Raw genomic sequence first — 22,361 nt, 5'->3', positions numbered from 1 at the left:
GAGAGCCACATATCATTTCCGAAGGAATTTGATGAGCTGCTCACGATACTCTAGTTAAAATTAATGTCTTCACAACAAATTTCGGAGAAAAGTGAAATTTTGTCATTAGTAAAATTTACCCATGACCTCGATATTTCTCAGAAAATCCACTAGTTGGGTGAAAACTGGCGAAAATACTACGAAAATGATATATTTCGCCGAAAAAGTTTTGACCCATATTTGGGCCAGTTTTCATCCGAAAAGTTTAAGCTCCAGATGCAGCATGTTCTTTTAATTGAAGGTCCTATTGCTCACATCCAAAGTCCTGAAACAACTTTAAGGTACATTTACCTCACGTGTATGTTATAAGATGGCATGTTGTATGGTCAGCAAGACCAATGGAGCTTGGCGCTAATTCTTCAGAATATCCAGATTCCATGAGGCCAACTCAAATCAATAATGAACTAATAAGCTATAATAAAAGCATTTAACATCTGGGAATATGATGCAAATCTAGAAATAATTAGTGAATTAATAACCTTCATAAAGGATGAAGTGGGCCATCTTCAAAGGCATTTTTCTTGCCTTAATCATCGAGACACGAAAGTAAAAGAAGATGATTCTAGTAGAGAAAAATCTACTTTTTCTGATGATTTCAAAATGAACACAATTAAAGAATATCCATTTTTAAGATATTCGACTTCAAAAATGGTTCATATTTGGCTTTTTGAAGTTTGTAGTCAAATATATTTTCAAATATGGTAGTCATTATTGTCATATTACTGCAGTCTCATGCGACTTAGATTGTTAGTAACTATTCTATTATAGTTGCCAAAAATATGGCACAAACACAGTGCAACGTAATTCTTGAGGCACTTTGAGATTAAACTGTGAATAATATATTGCTTTTTTGATCATTTATTTTTCATCACTTGCCTTAAAAATGTGACCTACGAGTATTATGTTGAATTTCAGCATCACCGCTAACACAGCCACACAAGAAAAAAGTCCAAAAGAGACATATTCGTAGTATTTTGAGACGCTGAACACGATGCCATTAGTAAAATTTACCTATGATCTCGATACTTACAGAATACTACGAAAATTATATATTTGGATAAAATTTAAGAAAAAATCAGTTTTGACCCATATTTGGGCCAGTTTTCGCCTAAATAGTGGATTTTCTGAGAAATATAGAGGTCATAGAAGAATTTTACTAGTGGCATTGTGTTTAGCGTCTCAAAATACTACGAAAATGAAAAATTTAGACACAATTTAGGGAAAAATCAGTTTTGACCCATATTTGGGCGTTCTCGTCCAAAATTTTCACTTTTCTCCGAAATTTGCCTTGAAGTCATGAATTTTGTCTACAGGATGGTGTTAGTGTTCGAATTCTTTCGGAAATAATATGTGGCTCTCTTGGGTTTGGTTTTTTTTTTCTTTTATTGTATGGCTGTGTAATTTGAATGAGCTGCAAGAGCACGTGAAATTTTTCAGAATTGTCGTGGCGAAACTAGCGCAATCAGTAGTAGCTCCAGTCAAAAGGATATGCTGCCTCAGATATTTGGTATCTGGAGCTAAAACTGTACAGAACTTCCTTCCAAATATGTAAACACATCCATCCAAGTAAAATTGGAGGAGGTCGAGCGGGGAATCCCAGGCTACTTGACATGGTCAGAAAGCAATAATAATTTTACAATTAGCAATGAATATTTTTTCTTTAAATTTGATACAAATCAAACTGAGAGGGTGCATAATCCAGTGGAGCTGTTATATTTGAAATAAAAAAATATCTACTAATTTTTTCAAATTAGCAAAGAAAAATAATAAGTACCTACTAATAACTGAAAATAAATTCAAATAACAAATGATAAGAAGTTTTAAAGCTTTTTTATAAGGCTGTTTCGATTTAAAATGAGTCATATTTTAACTATTTATAAAGCTCATACGTGCTATTTATTCTCTGTAACCTTCAAAATATTCTAAACGAATAATAGATAATTCTGTGAAAAATTGAGTTTTAGGTGAATATCAAATTAGATTTTTAATGAAACATTTTGTCATGCAATTATAACAAAGAAAACACCAACAGAAAAAATTGCTTCAATAAAAATATGTTTTAGAAATCATAAAAATTCGTGATTCTTGAGATATGTGAATCGACTATTAAAAGACAAAAAATTTTCATGTTCAACCATCACCTTTTACTCAACTATCACTCCAAAGTTTACAATTTAGATTTTATTTGCTGTTGCAGTTCCCTATTTGCAGAAAATTTATATAAATAAAATATACAGGGTGGTCCAATTAAAACAGTTCACCTGAAATATTTTCAATGTAACAGCTTTTTTCGGAAAACCCCGAAACGGGTCAATTTTGCTTTCAAGGGGGACATCTTTTCATAATAAATTCATGGATGTAGGATCATCCCCCTAAACGGGGTGGCAACCCCTTCAATAATCTTAAATGGCACGGGGGATGGCACATCATTTTAAAAGTATTTTCTCTTTACAACTATGTTGAAATTTTTTTGTTCTCTCTTGAAATTAATTTAAAAAACCTGTTGGAAGTGTCGGTGAAATAAATCGTAAAACAGTAATAAAGAACTCACCGGATAATAAAACTGTAAAAAAGTCTTGATGGGTTTTATTAGAATTTTACATGTAGTTTTGTTCCGATTTTACATCAATCAGAATTGTTTAGGTAGTGAAATCCATTGATTTTTTATAATTCGCTATTTTGAAGCAAGCCATTCAAATTATTATGGTTTACACCAGTGCAGTTGCACTGTAATTTGCTTCAAGACTTCATATACCCACGCATTGTGGAGATTCTTGAAATCGACGATCAGATCCCAGAGAATGATGTACTTTTTCAACAGGATGGCACTCCGCCACAATATGCAGCTGCTGTACGTGATTTTTTAACCTTTTTCCGATTGATAGATGGGATATCATTGAATGGCCTCCAAGATCGCCTGATTTAATACCATTGGACATTTTCTTGCAAAGTCATTTAAAACTGTTTATAAAACGAAACCTACCTCTTTAGAAGATCTTCACCACCGAATAGTGGTAGCATATGATGAAATAACCCTGAAATACGATAAAATGTTTGGGAACCTGTTGAACAAAGGTTTTATTACTGTATGGAAGTAAATGGGTCGCAATTTGAACACTTAATCAATTAAAACTTGTTTTGAATATGTTTTTTTTTTATTTATTTCACCGACACTTCCAACAGGTTTTTTACATTAATTTTAAGGCAGAACAAAAAAATTTTCTACATATTTGTAAAGAGAATTAAAATACCTTTAAAATGAGGAGAAAAACCGGAAAAACCTGTTACATTGAAAATAATTCAGATGGGCTGTTTTAATTGGACCACCCTGTATATTTATATAAATATATTTACATATAATTTATATAAATTGTTGTTCAGAATAAGTAAAAGAGCAATCTTTTAGTATCTTGCACTAATTACAATCGCTTAATACAATTACAGAATATATAAGTTTTCCTAACTTTTTTACAAATACGATAGTATAGAATAAAGCATAAAAATATTGTGAATTCTAACCCACTAAGCAAATTGTTTAATATTTACATATATGAATTTTTACAACTTTGACCATACATTTATCGAACTACCTATGACAACATAAAAAATATTAAAGTGAAGTATAAGTCTGTTTGGAAATGAAAGAGAATAATAAAACCCCGAGATAAGAACCGGCCATGGGCGTGGTAATATTTCATTTCAGGTAATTATCGGGTAACACTAATGCTAACAGGTAATGGGTGTACATTAGTATATTTTACTGGATACATCATAGGGCAGGAGCCAGTGTATTGTGACAGATCAATCCAGTCTTAGAGCTGAATATACTAAGACGTGCTAGTGCAGTAGAGTAAAATTCGACTTGTGTTTAGTGACTATTGTGCCAGTGGATATAATATTGTTTGGGTAAAATGTCGAGCTTATCAGATTACGTACCTGCTAAAAGCGTGAAAAGATGTGCGCTGTCTCAGAAGAGTTAAAAAATTCCTTGGAACGAGTAACTGCAGATAACTGGCAAAAATGTATACATCATGTACAAAAAGAAGAGGAGAAAATGTGGGAACTCGATAATTTAATTGACGTTACTGTGGAACCTATCGTTATCAACCTAGGAGACGAAGATAATTCATCAGAATATTCAGAGGATGAATTTTAATATACCTACTTTTTTATTTTCTTTATTGTACATTTATACAACACTACATTTACTCACCATAATTTGAATTTTCAAAATACATATATTTTTGTGTGGAATAAAAGTCTATTCATTAAATTTAAATAAATATTTTGATTATATTGAATAATTTTATTTGAATTACTAAAAACCCTCTTAACCCGGTTATGATGCTTAAAGTAGCCTCATGTTTTGAAATGCTGTTTTTATATTGTTTACTTATAAGAGAAATGGACCCAGAAATTGAAGCGGCATAGACAAAGACGGATTGTCGGGTATTAAATTTTAGCTACCTGCTACAATTTAGTACAACCCGGTCACACAAGTTTTTTTAAAAGTACACCTCATCTATACTGATAATACATAATATAAAAATATTGAATATAAGCACCAGTACTACATTTATTTACGATTTGCATACATAATAAGCTTTTATTACTCTCTTTCATTTCTAAACAGACTTATATGCTCTTAATAAAATAAGTATTTCACAAAATTTTACATCGAACCTGCACTTACGTTGCCTTACGGGAAAATTTGTTAGAGGTACTAAAATATTTAAGGTCAATATTTGAGCTATTCAAAAATGTTTGTTCTAGCAAATACATAAGACGTAATTCCGTTTCATGCCTAATTAACTCGGAGAGGACTGAACTTTTGAGTACATGTCTCATTTATTTAAAAATTTTTATAAGGTAACTAACCTAAAGCTTGTTCACATAAAACTAGAAATACACATCTAAGCCTAAACCTTTAACTCAAATTGAAGATGTAAGTAATACGTGACATGTAATATTTGACGTATCAACTACTTGAGTTCTTTATACAATATAGGTACTGAAGTCTTTAGAAATTAGAGAAAAATATAGAAAGTTAACAAAATAATCATACTTATTTAATGCCTCAGGTTTTTGGATGCTTAAAAGCAAAAATATATTGTTGGCACGTCATATGCAATCAGATAAAACTGAGAATTTAAATTGAAATAGATACTGAAAACATCTAACTATTCAAATCTTAACTTTTATTATTAGCAATCTGAGTGTCAAATATTGGGAACGTTCGAGTACTACGTCATAGCTGTAGCTTTCTGTGAAAGAGAAAATATGTGTATCTAACTGATTAGCAACTAATGTATTGCAACTCTTATTTATTGTCACTGACAGATGTCTGTAATTCATATTTGCCAAACGTAAATCTAAAATGTGTAAATTACTTAACTAAACAACCTTGCTAGAGGCCAATTGAAAAATTCTTCATTTCCGATTTTTATACATCATATTAGAGGCCATCCAAATGGATTATGAAACCTATCAAGTAAAATTTCATTAAAACATAAAAAAGAGCAATCCAATTATACGATCCTATAAATCGTATATTTCGCATGTACTGTATTTTTTTAATTATGTAGTGAAAAGAAAATTTATGTTATCGGTTATTTTAATTTTTATTATATTTTATTAAATTAACGCCTATATAAAATTGAACGAGAATATATTTCTATATACAGGGTGTTCCACCTAAGAGGGGGTCTGTAACTGCAAATGTAAAATTTAGAAAAAAATGGTTTTAATAAAAGTTGTCTGGATTCATGTGGGTCATGTAAAGAAAATATTTTTAGCTTTACAGAGTGTTACATTTCGCGTGGGCGCTACATAAATTTGTTATTTTAAATCGAATACCCCACCCCGTATATAATAGTAATGATAATAGTAATGATAATAGTAATGATAATAGTAATGATAATAGTAATGATAATCGTAATGATAATCGTAATGATAATCGTAATGATAATCGTAATGATAATCGTAATGATAATCGTAATGATAATGCATTTTTGAATTCCTTGGTTAATATTAGGTAGAGTTTATTAAATGTACATGGTCTCTAAACCGTAAGAGTTAGAAACCTGCAGTTTTCACAGCTCGTTTTGGCATAAATTACTATATCTTGTCATCTGTAAGCAAAACGTATACGTTATTCAGACTCGGAAATACTGAGACCTACATTTAATAATCTTACGAGTTGAAAAGCTTTTTCTTCAAATGGAAAGACCCATATTAATTGTCATGGCTGAATGCAAAATTGAATGCCCTTTCGATTGATATAAGGTTGTCCATACTTATCTCTAACAGTTTTCCAGAAAAATCAGGTTCTTTATTTCTAAAGTTCGAAAAAGTACTTATCTAACAGTGTCAAGAAGATCTTGCAATTGTATTAGTACAACGTCGATACATAGGATTTTATAAAAGCACAGCACAGCACATCCTTATCGCATTCAATTACACCAAGAGTTACTAAAAGTAGACTTTCAGCGGAGACTGGAGTTTTGTCAGTGGGCACTTGAGATGTTAAATCAAGATGATGATTTTTTTAAACGGGTCATGTTCTCCGATCCGATGAGGCTACTTTTTATAAAAATGGTTTCGTTAATAGTCATAATTAATGGGTAATTTATTGCCAGAAAAATCGAAGAAGATATATCAGCAAACATATAAAAAAATTATTGATTACCGGGCTGAAAATAACATTATGTCTTTTTCATAAAACGTACTACTGGTATATTTTCTTGAATTAAGCAAAAGTATAAAATATTCTTCATTATGGTCAATATATGCGAGTTACTCTGAATGGCTATACAACATCGATATTAGAAAGTATCTAAAATTAAAAGCATTCTTGAAACAGCAATCGGATGCATACCGTGCATTTTAGAAAAAGAATAAATTAAAAAATTTCTAATGGAGACCCCTGATGATACGTATTTAGGTACAAAGGACATTATAAACGAAATATTTTTGTGAACAAAGAATGCCGACTATTATTTTGTGATGTGATGAATCACTTCAAATAAAAATTGGAGATATTGAAGATATGGGAAATAGATTGATGATCACTCTGTCAACTCTAAAAACAAGGAAAAAAGGATCCTTTATTGTAAGCGAATATTTAGATATATATCGGAAATATAGTAGATATCGCAAGACCTACACAAATAGATAATAACAGATTTTTTTTAAATATGCATTTCTCAAATTGAAGGATGCTCACGAATATACGGGACGTTGTTTCCGCAGAATTTCAGCTAAACTATTAAATTCAGGAACTGATATCACAGTTTTAAAAATGCAAGGTGGATGGAAATCTTCGACTGTAACTGAAGGCTACATTAAGGAGTCCATAACTCGTAAATCAGTTATTAGCTAAAAAATTGACCCTACTGCAAGTACATCAAGTGCTGGAAGCGATTTTTTATATAATTCAACCACTTTGGATTCAATAGTTCATAAACAATCTACTAGTGAATATACTTCAACCTACATAGACGAAGTAAATGTTTCAAAATAAACAGGACAACAGGCTGTTCTAATTTCGCTATAAATGTTTACAATAAATAAAATTACCTCGTCACTTAACAAATTTTAATTTTTAATTTAGCTTCAGTAAAATCGCAATTATTTCCGCAATGTCCTTCACCTTAATCATATCTATCTTTGACTGGTCGGATTCCAATATGTAGGACTATAGTATTCTGAAATTACGAGTAACATTGCAAATTCTAAGGTTATTATACAAATATAAATGTGTATGATATTTAAATGTTACATTATGAATTGCAACCTTACACTTAGGCAATTAATTTTAACTGGAACTGTAATGTTGTACATACAAATTTTTACAATAATAAAAGCAAGACCATTCTCTAAAAGTGAATTTACATCGTAAAATATTATGTACCTTCAGGTTTGTACATTTCCATCCTTGATGATATAGGAATATATAATTTTATCTAGCATGTAACGCAGAGGTCGCAAATATAATAAATTTTTCCTTTCCATACTTTACGTATATTATATTAACTTTTTTATATATTTCTGGAAAATATACGTGGTCAATTTTAAATGTGTATAGGTAGGTATTTTAACTACTGGTATAACAATCTATATGAGTCCAATTAATGAACTGTCATTTGACAAGCTATATGTAAAGATTATTTTATTTAGAATAAGATCTTCCTCTTCCATTGTGCGTTTTAATTGATGTTAACGTAATTAAGAATATTAAGAGAAAACACGGTTAAATTACCTTTGAAATGGTGTCTTTTTATACAACTTAGTACGGGAGAGTACTTCCAAAAGCTGATACTGGCACTGCGGCGCCGGTCTCGTAATCAAACCACCAGAGTTATAAAATATGGTTTCAAAGAGAGTTACCATTCAACTCCAGTGCATATTTTAAGCGAAAATAAGAAAACAAATGAAATAAATTATAGATTCTTAGATGTAATAATAACATTTAGAAATAGAATAAAAAAAGTAAGTAAATAAACTAAATAAAATAAAAACGAAACATTATTTTAAGTTAATTATATTAGATAGATAATGTATTCGTTTTTTTACAAAAAAAACTACTAATTACATGTTTTACACAGTAAACTGTACAACTGTTTAAATTGTATACACATTTAAGATTCAATCTGTATAATTCGCTACGTCATTATCTTTAGTTGCTTAAGAAGTGTAAAACATTTTCTTATCTAGAACAAATCATATGGCACAAACGCACAAATCTATATAGTTAAGATTACTTTCTATTGAACTGATTCTATATAATAAATTCGGAATAGCTTTGGGGTACACAACACTGGGCTACTTTCTTTGAGATTGATACCGTATTAATTGGTAATTTTTCTTCTCACAATCAGTTCACAAATACAAAATCAAAACCTACTAGCAAATTATTAAGTATTACTTCTAGTATGAGTGGCAAGATATGTAATCATTTAAACATATTTTTTTGCACCTAAACCGCTCATTTATCATAAATTATACGAGTGACAAAAAGTTATAGACGTATATTTCCCATTTCACCACACATCGGTTTTCTAGCAGTTGTAAGTTTCAAAAACCACTTTAACTCCCATTTAAAGCAAAAGTAGACAAACCAAAAATAGTCAATGTCGATCAGTATATACCTTCGAGATCATCTAGCGACCAAACGAAGCGATTTCGAAATTGTATGTAATTTATCTCTGATTTTGTACGAATTTGTCCGAATTAAATCCATCATCCTGTAGGAATATATATAATTATTTGAGACATAATTTCATATTTATTTAACCTTGTTACGATTCGATTAAAAACGTTGCATCGCATGTTTAATGCAAAGAATGGCAGTAAATAAAAACAAATGATAATATATCATCAAAGTGTCACACAATACAATTATAATCAGACTTTGTAAAGGACGGCAATTCTTAATTATTTTTATCATTCATGTTTTATTTATTACAAATTATAACTTGTTTTGTTGCACTTTAACTCGTAACTTATATAATTTTATTGAGAACTTTTACTTAGTAATTAATTAGAGGTTCTTTATTGTGAGATATAATACCATTCATTCTCTGATAAATGACAGTTCTCGACTTATCCATATTGAGGTATTAATACTGGTACTAGTTTTGTGTTTAACCATTGAATAATGGAATCACTTTTTACTCAATGGTTTAATAATTTATCTGATATATCCACTGTACAGTGATGTCTGTAAATGGGTAATCTTTCAGTACTTTTTTACTTTCTACTTTCTTTGTATTTTCCCCATTGAAAAAAAAAGAGAAATTATTATTTATAAATGTTTTAAAAATTCATTACTTAATTTATATTATCAAATAAATTACTTTTGAAATGACGTAGGTGACTATTTCAAGTTTGAATCGAAAATGCGTTAGTAATGATCTAATAAAAAAAATAAACCAAATTTATTATAAATACAAACATTTTACAAGAGGGAAATTTTTTAACAAACCCTTCATCTTTAAGATGAAACAAAAATAGAAGCTGTACTTATCATGACCACCGATTAATTCATAATTATTTCATTTCTAAGTCATAAGGTGACATCTATATGGCGTTTCAAAGTTGTTTGAAATAAAAAACACATTTTTTTATCAACTTTTATGCCCCTGGCGGTTAAACGTAGCAACTTAGGATGGACGTAAATTTAGTTAAATCTATTTATTTTGTGCACACGGAATATTGGGACACCTTGTATATGATTCAACCAAGAAAAATTCTCTAAATAATAACCCAATATACTCTGTGTCTCAGTTGTATTGTTCTAACGGCATATTTCCACTACCTACCTACTTAAAAAACCATAAATTTGACCATGAACCATGAATTTGATGAGGCATCTGATATACACCTAAACTTCTTTAAATTAAGCCTAATATTAAAATTCTTTTACTTCCTGTTTAACCGGAAACGACCGTAACTTTTTCGTTTTAAATGACACCCTGTATATTTTTCTTAAAATTTGAATTCAACAAAAAAGTCCCTCTTTCGTGAAGTATTTAGAGTTCAAAACAGACGTGAACTTGCATTTTAAATGTTTCCAAAATTGGGATTGTACAAATCAAGGCAATTCTCGGAAACTATAGCAGACTTTGAAATTATTTGAATAATTTTGATTGTTTACTTTGACAGTTCATGAAATGTTATTAAAATTTGTATTAATAAGATGCTTCGAAAAAAATGAATAACGACGATTTTACAAATCAGAAAAAGTTGGATTTATGGGAAATGAAAAAAAAAAAAACAGATGTAATGCCTTCCGTGTTTTCGGAGATCGTTATCCTGACAGACGTATGTCAAGTGCTATGTAGGTACTTTACAAGTCTGGCTTCAAATTTAGCAACATGTATGGCCATTTCAAAAAAACAAACTGTTTTTAAAAAGAAAGACTGCTACTGATGAAGAGCAGTGTTGGTGTTTTGGGAAGTGTGCTTAATAATCCACTTATTTCAATTCGAGAAATTGAAATAGAATGCGATATATCTCATTCTTCTATTCAACGAATTCTAAAATCAGGCAAATTCAGACCTTTCAAGGAATAGAACCAGGACATTATGACAGAAGGCTGGCGTTTCTTGCTTGGCTAGTTACTGCTGAAGATGGTATAATTTAATTCAATATTATGGTCAGATGAAACCCGTTTTCAAAATAATGAAACTGTCAATCGACACAATTGCCATTATTGGTCTGTAGATAATCCTCATTGGACGAGAGAAACTAATTTTCTAAGAACTTGGGGAATTAATGTATGGTGGGACATGATCGATGGGTACATTATCGTACCAAAGTTTTATGAAGGGACATTAACTGGTGAGGCATATTTAGAATTCCTTCAGAGCGAATTTCCATGTTTTCATGAAATGTTCCACTGAATATACGTGCCAACATGTATCTTCTGCATGACGGGGCACCCTCTCACAATTCTAGAATTGTAGTTGCTTATTTAAATCAAATTTTCCCTAACAAGTGAATCGGCACATATGGACCAATAAGATGGCCTGCAAGAGCACCGGATCTAACACCGTTAGATTATTTTCTAGGGGGATATTTGAAGGATAGAGTATACCAGACGCCTGCAGATTTGGAAGATTTAAAAAAGAGAATCTTAATGCCAAATTATTAAAAAGTGATGCCTGTCGTGAACTTTTGCATCGAGCCGAGTGTAGCATTGAATCAAATGGACAATATTTTGAACATTTTCTTTAGCATCTTTTCTGTCGCTCACGGTTAGTCTTTGGTGTCAAGAGGGTCATAAATACCGTTGTAAATATAAATAAAATTAATAGGTATATACAGGGTGTCCCAAAAGTGACGCCCGTCCTTCTGTGATTTGATTATGGAGACAAAAACAAATCGAAAATCAAGAGTTGGAAATTTTCCGATTGTCTTTCTTTGTTGAGTTATTCAAAATAATTGTTCAAAAAACTATAAAGAAGTGAAAATCCAATATTCTTGTCTCGAAACTGCTGTCTGTGCCTATGGGGACCAAGACAAATTTATAACCAATAGTAGGTAAGTATAGTCGGTTACCGACTATCGGAAACTATGGTAGTACCTGTGTGTAAGGAATTATTTTAACCTAAAAAGGATAGAGAAAAACAGTTTAATAATAAAACAATTTTATAAAACGGAGAGAAAAAAAACTTATAAACTAAAAACATAATGAGCTTAAATAATATAAATTCTTTTTACAAAAGGTGTTCTTCTTCAAGACGAATATTGATGATTGAAGAACGATTGAACATTGAAGCACGAACCATTTGTAGCACTCTTGGTCTATTAACGCGACAACAGTGTGCATACGGATTACTACATTTTCTGGATTTACAACAGGTCCGCTGTAAACCTTTTCTTTTAAATAACACCAAAAGAAAATATATATTCAGATATGGTGATCTAGGAGGTCATGCTACGGGTCCACCACTTCGAAGCCATTTACCTGGGTAATTTCTTACTCGTAAACCATAATGTGACGGAGCTCCATCATGTTGAATAATTTACTTATGATTGCCACAACATACTAGATCACTTCGTTTTAATACAACTAATCTCAATTATTTTATTCTTCAAAAGCCATTAAAAATAAGTAAACAATGTATGAGTGCAGAGCAAACATGGTTCAGTTGGCATAGTACTCGTCATTCTCCCAAGCTGTGAAAAAAAACAATAATTCTTTTTATTATTATTAATAATGCAGCTAAGTGTAATTGGTGTATTTGAAAGGTAAAGTTGGCAGCAAAATTATAGAAATACTGAAAAGGCAGTAGTTTTTATTCAGGCTGTTATTATGGAAGTAATAGAGCAACCAATAATGCCAAGTCAGTCCTCTGATTAAAAATCCTATAAGCACAAACCTCAGTTACGAGAGAAAAAAATGGATTTTCACTTTTTTTAGTTTTTTGAGTATTTTTTTGAATAGCTCAACAAAGAAAAACAATAGGAAAATTTTCCACTCTTGATTTTCAATTTGCTTTTGTCCCCTTAATCAAATCCTAGAACGACGGGCGTCACTTTTTGGGACACCCTGTATAGCATCTCTTTATAATTATAGCATCTCTTTATAATTCATTAAACATTATTTTTTTATTATTTTACCTTCAACAAAATCTTTGAAAATCATATTTTCAAGAGATCTTGAAAATACTAATTTTCGAGAGTGTATCTTTGCTACTTTGAAATTTAAATCCAAAATAATGCACTTGCTTTTCATAATTGTCTATAATACCAATTTTGCAAACGTTTAAAACACAATTGCATTTCTGTTTTGAAGTCTAAATATAAAGTGTACTGGAGTATACCAAATACTTTACGAAAATGGGAAATTTTACGAAAAATATACAGGGTGTCATTTAAAATAAAATAGTTACGGTCGTTTCCGGTTAAACGGAAAATGAAAGCATTTTAATATTATAGGCTCAATTTAAAGAAATTTAGGTGTATATCAGATACCCCAAATTTCCAATTTATGGTTTCTTAAATGGTGCAGATATGTCATTGGAACAATACAATTGAGACTCCTGGTATACATGCATTTTTAATTCTAAGAATTTCTTATTCTTAAAACAATTGGAGCTTAACCTTATTGTAAGAAGAAACTAATACTTGTTATATTTGAGATATAGTAAAACTATATGCTGAAATACGTACATCACTCTTATTATAAGTGTAATAGTTTATACCTAAAAATTCGAGGTTACCAAATGGGTTAAGTTTCACGACTAGTCATATGTATATTCGTTTATCTTACTGTTTGGCGAGCTTTCCCAAAAAAAAGGACAGAAACAAGGCTACATTCTGCAATAACTAAACAATTTGTACTGCTAAGACATCTAATTAATCTAAAGAAACATGGACAGTTGAGAGCCGCGGTCATTCAACACGCCAAAGCAGCACACATGTATCCACTCGATAAGCCATTAACCGCAGTCCTCAATCATCAGCACTTAAATGAAAGTGAAGTAACATTTTTGCCTGCCGTATATATTTACTGACTATAGGTCAGTTTCACTGGCGTCCATGTCCTCGTAATTCTCAACATAATCCGTCCAGCAATTGGGATAAGGCCAACAACTTCAGAATTACTACCAGCTCCGTTTTAACAGATAGATTCGCATCGGACACAGAAATAACCGTTAGTATAAATAAATCTGTCGAGCATGTCGTTTATAATTTTAGGAATGGAATCATTTATTTGTTCAGATCCGCTCCGAATATTCAAAATAAAATATTGGGCAATTACTTGGAGCTTCCGCGGTATTTTAATGCAAGAATAACCGAAACAAAGGAAAATTATGTTGAAGGAGATATTTTTGGGGTCGTTTACTGAAATATCATCATTCTGTTCGTATCAGAACGCGATTGTTTACAAGGATGGAATTTTGTTTATAAGACTGAAGTGCAATCGTTTTTTCATTTAAGAATATTCTATGAATACAGATTTTATGAAATAAAGGATATCAAAACTTTACATTTACGCGTCTTGGAAGCTGTTTTTGTGGTGGATCCTAGATGACTTTATTGCAGAAGACAGTTATAATCCAAATATGTTTTTAAATAAGAGTCCTATTTAATGTTGTTAAAATGGTCGAATAGCGTGATACTAGATGCAGATAAAAAACACCAGATTAATTTAAAGTCACTAGAAACTGATTTCGTCTTTCTTATGCAACCATCAATACATTTTTTGTAGGAAATGAGATTATTCTACAATTCTACACATTATTTTTAAATACTAAATAAGGACTGTTTAATCTTCTAGCAATAATAATAGTAAGTATTAAAAAACCAAAACTATTGTACACAAAATTTTCAAAAACAATACGTATGAACAAGGTGTTCCCTTTTTAATCGCTTTCTAACCTAGGTTTATGGATATATCTAAAAAACAGCAAGTAATAACGGAATAAAAGTAGGTATATCTTATGGCTACATGATGTTCGTTAAATATACGCTATAAACTATTCATTATAACCACCAGTGGCGTGGTCGTCAGTACCCATTTTTAAAACAGAATTTCTACGTCTATGGATATTTTTGAAATTTTATGACATTTTTCAAATCGCTGATCAATTTTAAAAGAAAAGTTGTTCTTGGAAAATTATCATTAAATTCAATGGTCACCCGACATTAATCCCTTTGATTATTTTGGCTGGGGTCACATGAAACACCATCAGGAATACTCTTCTCCAATAAATACAAAGGAGGAACTAATATAATGCATTCAAAATACTACATCATCCATTACACCAGTGCATTTATCAAACTCAAGGTCATTATTGCGTAGATAGTGCAGACGGTATCTGTTTCAAAGGGTCCATATTTGGGTGAATCGTATATCCACGGAGATTTTTGGCTTTTTGGCTTTCAAATATCACTAGAAATAAAAATTTTTCTATGCGCATAAAAAAATGTGGGCTTAACTTTTGGCGGCACAAAATGTTAAAAAAATTCGAAAAATGTCATATTTTTCTTCCTATTTAATTATGTATCTTTTCAAGAGTTGATTTTAGGCAAAAATGGAAAAGGAAAAAAGGTTTGTAATTAAATTTTACAAAATATGACTAGTTACAAATCGAATGAATCATGATTATTATTGTAAAAATCGAAAAAATCGTCAAAAATGGGGTTAAAAAACATTGCTTTCTAGGGAATTTTTTTTGGGGTCTTTAAGTTGGGTATAGGACCTTCATACTCGGCTCAAGAAAACTTCATGTTACGTAGAATCATCACACCAAATTTCATCAAAATCGGTTAGACAGATTTTGCATAATAATTTTGCAATCCAGATTTTGAAAAAAAATTGCAAATTTTCAAAATTTTGCACAGCAAAAACCAAGGCCATTAGATACTTGAAAATTTAATCACATATAAAAGAGCTCTCAAGCTTTTAAACTTTTTTTAAAAAATTCGAATCCGTCAATTAGAAGAGCTCCGGCGCTTGTTTAAACATTGGTCGAATTTTTGTACTATAATTTTGTATTTTTATAATATAATGAGTTAATTTCTCATTTGCTTATATTTTAAACAGTAAATAATATTTGAATTATACTTTAATCACAAAGGAAATGATGATTAAATTAATAATTAATTACTAATTTTTGACATGTTCTGAATATAATTGTTGTTTAAACAATTTTAGAGTATTTAAATAAATTTGTTTTTGACCTTTAAGAAACAGTACATAAGTTTATGCACTTACTTTTGATACAATAAAAAAAATAAAGTTAATAATAATTAAAGGAAGTTTAAAGATAAATAATTATCGGACTGTTGAAAGACCAATAATTATTAACGATACGCATTTGAACATACGCTAATTGTTTTTTTAAATCGCGAGCCATCGATTTAAAAAAAAATCATCAAAATCGGACCTCTAGAAGCTGAGATATTAAAAAATTTTCGGGCTCTCTGCTTCCCCCACCACCACGACCCGTACGATTTTCTTGAATTTCGCGCTTGCATAAATAACTTTAAACGCGTTTTAAAGTAGGTTGCCAATGAAGAAAAGTATTGCAAACTTAGACCTGGTAAGTATTCGGAATACCAAAGGTAATTTTCGAAAAATTAGCCCGGATGTCCCAGTACATTTAGTGTAAATGACGGTTAACTTTGATCGGCTAGAACTACGTAACTAATTGACCAATCGAACTGTTTTTTTTTTAAAGAAGCGTCTTTTCAATAACTTTTAAAACTTGCTTTAAAAAATTTGATTTGATTGAATATTCACAAAGTTATTCTAATTGTTTATAAGTACAAAAATTCGACAAATGTTTAAACAAGCGTCAGAGCCCTCCTAATTGACGGATTCGAATTTTCCATAAAAAGTTTGAAAGCTTGAGAGCCCTTCTAGGTATATGTTATTAAATTTTCAAGTATCTAAGGGCCTTGGTTTTTGCTGTGTACAATTATGAAAATTTGCAATTTTTTTTTCAAAATCTGGATTGCAAAATTATTATGCAAAATCTATCTAACCGATTTTGATGAAATTTGGTGTGATGATTCTACATAACATGGAGTTTTCTTGAGCCAAGTATGAAAGTCCTATACCCAAACTAAAGACCCCAAAATAATTCCCTAAAAAGTAATGTTTTTTAAGCCCATTTTTGAGACGATTTTTTCGATTATTATAATAATAATCATGATTCATTCGATTTGTAACTAGTCATATTTTGTAAAATTTAATTAGAAACATTTTTTCCTCTTCCATTTTCGCCTAAAATCAACTCTTAAAAAGATGCATAATTAAATTGGAAGAAAATTAAGACATTTTTCCATTTTTTTAACATATTGTGCCGCCAAAAGTTAAGCCCACGTTTTTTTTTATGCGCATAGAAAAATTTTCATTTTTGGTGATATATGAAAGCCAAAAAGCCAAAAATCTCCGTGGATATACGATTCACCCAAAGTAAAACAGATACTGCCTAGTCTAAAATGCCACTTATTTTTCAAACAGAAGGGCTTCCAATTAATACATTTACCTTAATTTCTGCTTACTACTATATTCTTCTGTAGCTATAATTTGTTTTTAAAACCTGTTTTCAAATAAATAAAGCCATAACAAATTTATCTTTATATATTTAATAATCAACATTTTTCAGTTCATTTAAAATGTAATCTCTTTTTATCTTATGATAATTTTAGGACGAGTTTCGATTAAAATTAATCAGCGACATCAAAAGTCTCGTGAAATTTCAACTCGCAGGCTATTTAAAAAAGGGCACTGAATACCAGTCTACCACACTACTGGTGGTTGTAGTGAATCGTTTGTAGGTCATTTTTTAAGGACACAATACATACCCGATATGGTTTCGTTAGTATTTACTGTTTTTTAGACATCAGGAAAAAAGTTTTAAAAAAAGAAATTCGACACCTTTATCGAGATTAAGAACCGATTTACGATCCATGTTCACATGAATATTTTTATTCAAAATTAAGTCCTCCATCAATTTTTAAAGTTAGAACAATAAAAAGGGAACACCTTGTACATTTATGAACTGTTTTATTTTATTCATAAAAATAAAAAATAAATTTTCCGTCTTTGACATTATAACTCACTATTTTTCTTAAAAGTGTTACACTTGGCTTGCACATTTTTCATTATTTAATAATTCTTTGGAAAGCAATAAACTACTAGAAGATTCAGAAACCAGTTGATTACGAAGTTTCGTTTTTATTAAATTCAGCCTGCTAAATATTTTGCTATTGCACTATCGTGGGGTAGACAAAACAAATAATGTATACTTCAAACTACAACTTTTGGAACATTTCAACTCCTTCAGTAAAGAACTTAATTTTTAACTCTTGATTTTTTGGATTTTTTGGACTAAATGTAAATTTTTATGACTATACAAGTTTTTAAATCTCATTCTAATCTGAATCTGCATAATATCTTTTTAAATATTGACAATTTTATTTTGTCCAAATTTAAATTTTGGGATCAGCAGTTCTATTTTTCAGACATTTCCTCTTGTGAATGGTATTTCTCTGCATAAGTAGAGTTTATTGTCAGGAGAGCGGTGGTACCAAGAAATATTCACAACGCCACTAGTTCTTTAATTTGTGCAAAAAAGTATTAGTTATACAAAAGCACTAGCTCTGGCAACACCGGTCCTATCTGGGGCATTTGTGTTTAATAATGTACCACGTAAACGATACAAAAAATTTGTTTTAAATATTGTAAATATATGCTGATTGTTTGCTATTGCGATCTGTTGTAAATAATTCATTGCATCTGAACTTTTCTAAGTGTACATTTAACCGTAACATTAATTCAGTTATTTGTCAATATCATATCTCCAATTCAGTTTTAAGGAAAGCTTCTGGATATAAGATCTTGGAGTATTGTTTCAGTCCAAATTAGTTTTCATCGAGTACATTAACTCAAAATCACTGATTCTAGAATTCATACTTTGTAAACATTTTTTGTTACTATTAATTGCGTGAACTGTACCTACCTCTGATTAAAATATTTAGATGTACATGTATAACATTCACCCTGTATCTTCAATATTTCAACGTATCTCTTCAATTATACAGAAACTGTAGTATACTAAACTGTTCAAAAATGGATTAATAAAAACTATATAAATATAAAAATGCAGTCTGCCACAAGCTATAACTAATTAACCGATTTGTTCTCATGATTTTATAAAAGAGTTTTTCGGAACGTAGTAAAAAGATTAACTATAGTTTTGTTCAGATTTATCTGCTTCATTCTAGCCGCATCCAATTAACCAAGACTGCAAAACATATTTCTTGGTTTAGTGTTAATAGAAATGAATCGTTGTTAACAGTTAGTGGTTGCACAAACATTAAGTACTACATTCATCATTTTGAAATGGAATTTATGTGGTCGTAACTATGCTGAATATGATTAACTTTCGAAATATTTGTGATATTCAACAAAAGAAAATTCATTCAGATTATGAGTTGTTTTACGAATCTGATGTAAGAATAAGAATTTAGATATGCTAAACTAATTACGATTTATAAATAAGATTAGAACATCATATCAGTTGTACTGTCAATTATATTCATTTCGACTAGGGATAAATTTCAAAATATTCGTGACAAAAAAAAAAGTTGAAGATACCCCAACTGGTTCGCAGCGCATTCATTTTCATATTGCTCCACCTGAATTAGCATGGATATTAGGAGAGGAAAGATTTCTACTTGCATTCAAAGAAGAAACTGATAATCTGGAAAACCTAACAGGTCGCATTCAATATAACCCAATCTTCCAAAAGATTGACAAATAGTAAATAGTTAATAACAAATTCGGAAAATCAACAAACATGTCCTGTCCGTCTGTAGAAGAAATTAATAAAAAAAAAAGGAAATCACATTGAGGGTTGCTTTTGGTGTGCAACAAAATGAAACTCTCTCTCAACGGTAAAATAAAAGTATTTTTATTGAAAACGATAGTACAGTGAAAGGAAATGTTGTCGGGGCGAACGTTCGTTGGAGAGTCTTGGTATGGAGTCGCTCGCATGTATATGTATCTGGTCCTGACGCCAATCTGCCGTGGACTTTTCCTGGAACCCTGGTGTGTCCCGCGTCTGTTCTTTGTCCTTGCAACTATTAGGCCGGTCTGGCGTCAGGCTGGCGCTTTTGACGTAATACTTATAATCCAGGCTGTATCGTCGCTCCCGCTAGGAACATGATTCTCATTCAATTTGTTTTCATAATCTTACTAAAAAAATGACCGTTGAAACATATCCGCATGCTGAGAAACGTTACTAATGGTCAAAAATTGTTTAAACAATTTTTTTTAAACAGATTCGTAACTTTCGATTTTTTGCTTGAAATAATTTTTTTTTTGGCTTTTTGGGGTACCTTAAACAAAAAAGTTCCTATGCAACTTTTCTCTAAAATCTACCGTTTTCGTGATATTAACGATTTTTTGTTTGAAAAAAAAAACGCGATTTTAACCATTTTCAACGTCAATACCTAAACTATATTAAAAATAACAATTTTTTAGTGTTGTCAAAATTCTTAATTAATCTTTGAACACCCCTTAACAAAACTCCGAAGAGTTACGCCGGCATATTTTATTCTGAAGACTTGTTTTTTTTTTTTTTGTTAATAAGGCGCGCGCGCCGCGTTTCTCAGTCGCTCTTGGCCGCCTCCGTATACTGCGTCTCTCTCGCACTCACTCGAAGTATACAGGGTCGGAAAGTCCCCATGGTTCATCGGCCGTTATGTGAGAGCGTTAAAGAAAGTCATAGAAATCCGTGCGATAGAGAAAGATGGCTATAATGAAGGCGTCTAATAGTCACAGCCCATTTCGCCCTTCCACAAATAAGATCCACTTCTTATTTGTGGAAGGGCGAAATGGGCGGTGACTATCGGACACCTTCATTATAGCCATCTTTCTCTATCGCACGGATTTCTATGACTTACTTTATCGCTCCTACGTAACGGCCGATGAACCATGGGGACTTTCCGACCCTGTATACTCTAGCCTACAACTAAGGATCCGCTTGTATCGCTCAATATTGACCGGTAGGTTTGTTGTTTTTTGATAATAATAAACTTAATATTAATAAACTATTTAATAAATAATGTTAATAAGAAAGCGAATTATTCAAAACCAAACTATTGCTACTTTAAATTAAATGTTATTATATTTTATTGGAATATAGCATATAAGTACTCGATTAAATCAATTAACTTAATTTTTTTTAATCATTGTCATGAAAAACAATTTGATAATTTAGTTAGGATAATAATTACAAAAGCTTATTGGTAAAGAAAGTTAAGCAATAGTAATCTCAGGTATATGTTTGGAAAATCAATGAAAAACTACGTAATTCAATTATTTATAAATTATATAAAGTTTTATTAGTTATTTACAATACATTAATTTATATTTTATTAATTGAATACAAAATTGTTACTTGACATCTGTATATGGAGGAGGCCAAGAGCGGCCGAAAAACGCGGCGCGCGAGCCTTATTAACAATAAAAAAACAAGTCTTCAGAATAAAATATGCCGGCGTAACTCTTCAGATTTTTGTTAAGGGATGTTCAAAGATTATTTAAGAATGTTGGCAACACTAAAAATTGCAATTTTTAATATAGTTTATCGACGTTGAAGATGGTTAAAATCGCGTTTATTCGAACAAAAAATTATTATCTCGAAAACGGTAGATTTTAGAGAAAAGTTGCATAGGAACTTTTTTGTTCAGGATACCCCAAAAAGCCTAAAAGAATTTATTTCGAGCGAAAAAATCGAAAATTACTAATTTGTTTAAAAAAAAATTGTTTAAACAATTTCTGACCATTAGTAACGTGTGGCAACATGCGGATATGATTTAAGGGTCATTTTTTTAGTAAGATTATGAAAAAAATCGAATGAAAATCATGTTCCTAGACGATACAGCCTGGACTATTAAGATGGGTCATTTGTGGACATGTGTAGCCACATTAAAACCGACAGATTGACTTCATTTCATAAAATTATTTTTTTTAATTTGTTTGAATTTGCTTAATACATACCTATAAAATATAATAACATAAAATGCGTTGAAAATGTAAAATGAGGCGAATTTATAGGTTTTAATAGCGGATCCGCCCCCACAGAGCCTAGCTGGAGAACAACAAGAGCAGGTCAAAGATTCCTAGCTAAGGCTAAAGAAATGAAAGGAGTTGGATATCTTCTTCATACCTAGATTTCTGGTATGAAAGAACTTCGTTTGATTTCATTTATTATATATTTCAATATTTTTTTAATTATTTTTTTTTGTTTGAATTAGCTTAATACTTTTTTAAACTTTTTTCGTATTTT

The 22,361-nt window shown here is 30.7% G+C and overlaps 1 protein-coding gene across 1 annotated transcript in view; it reads right to left on the bottom strand.

Annotated features, from left to right (window-relative positions):
* The window catches only part of LOC108916011 (protein phosphatase PP2A 55 kDa regulatory subunit), a 76,821-nt gene that overhangs the window by 32,571 nt on the left and 21,889 nt on the right, over positions 1-22,361 (bottom strand). The gene's annotated exons all lie outside the window — the stretch shown is intronic.

The sequence above is a fragment of the Anoplophora glabripennis genome, unplaced genomic scaffold, assembly GCF_000390285.2.
Source record: "Anoplophora glabripennis isolate ALB-LARVAE unplaced genomic scaffold, Agla_2.0 scaffold1208, whole genome shotgun sequence".
Lineage (NCBI taxonomy): Eukaryota > Metazoa > Arthropoda > Insecta > Coleoptera > Cerambycidae > Anoplophora > Anoplophora glabripennis.
Note: the sequence above shows the minus strand (reverse complement) of the source record. Positions and strands in the feature narration are given on the sequence as shown.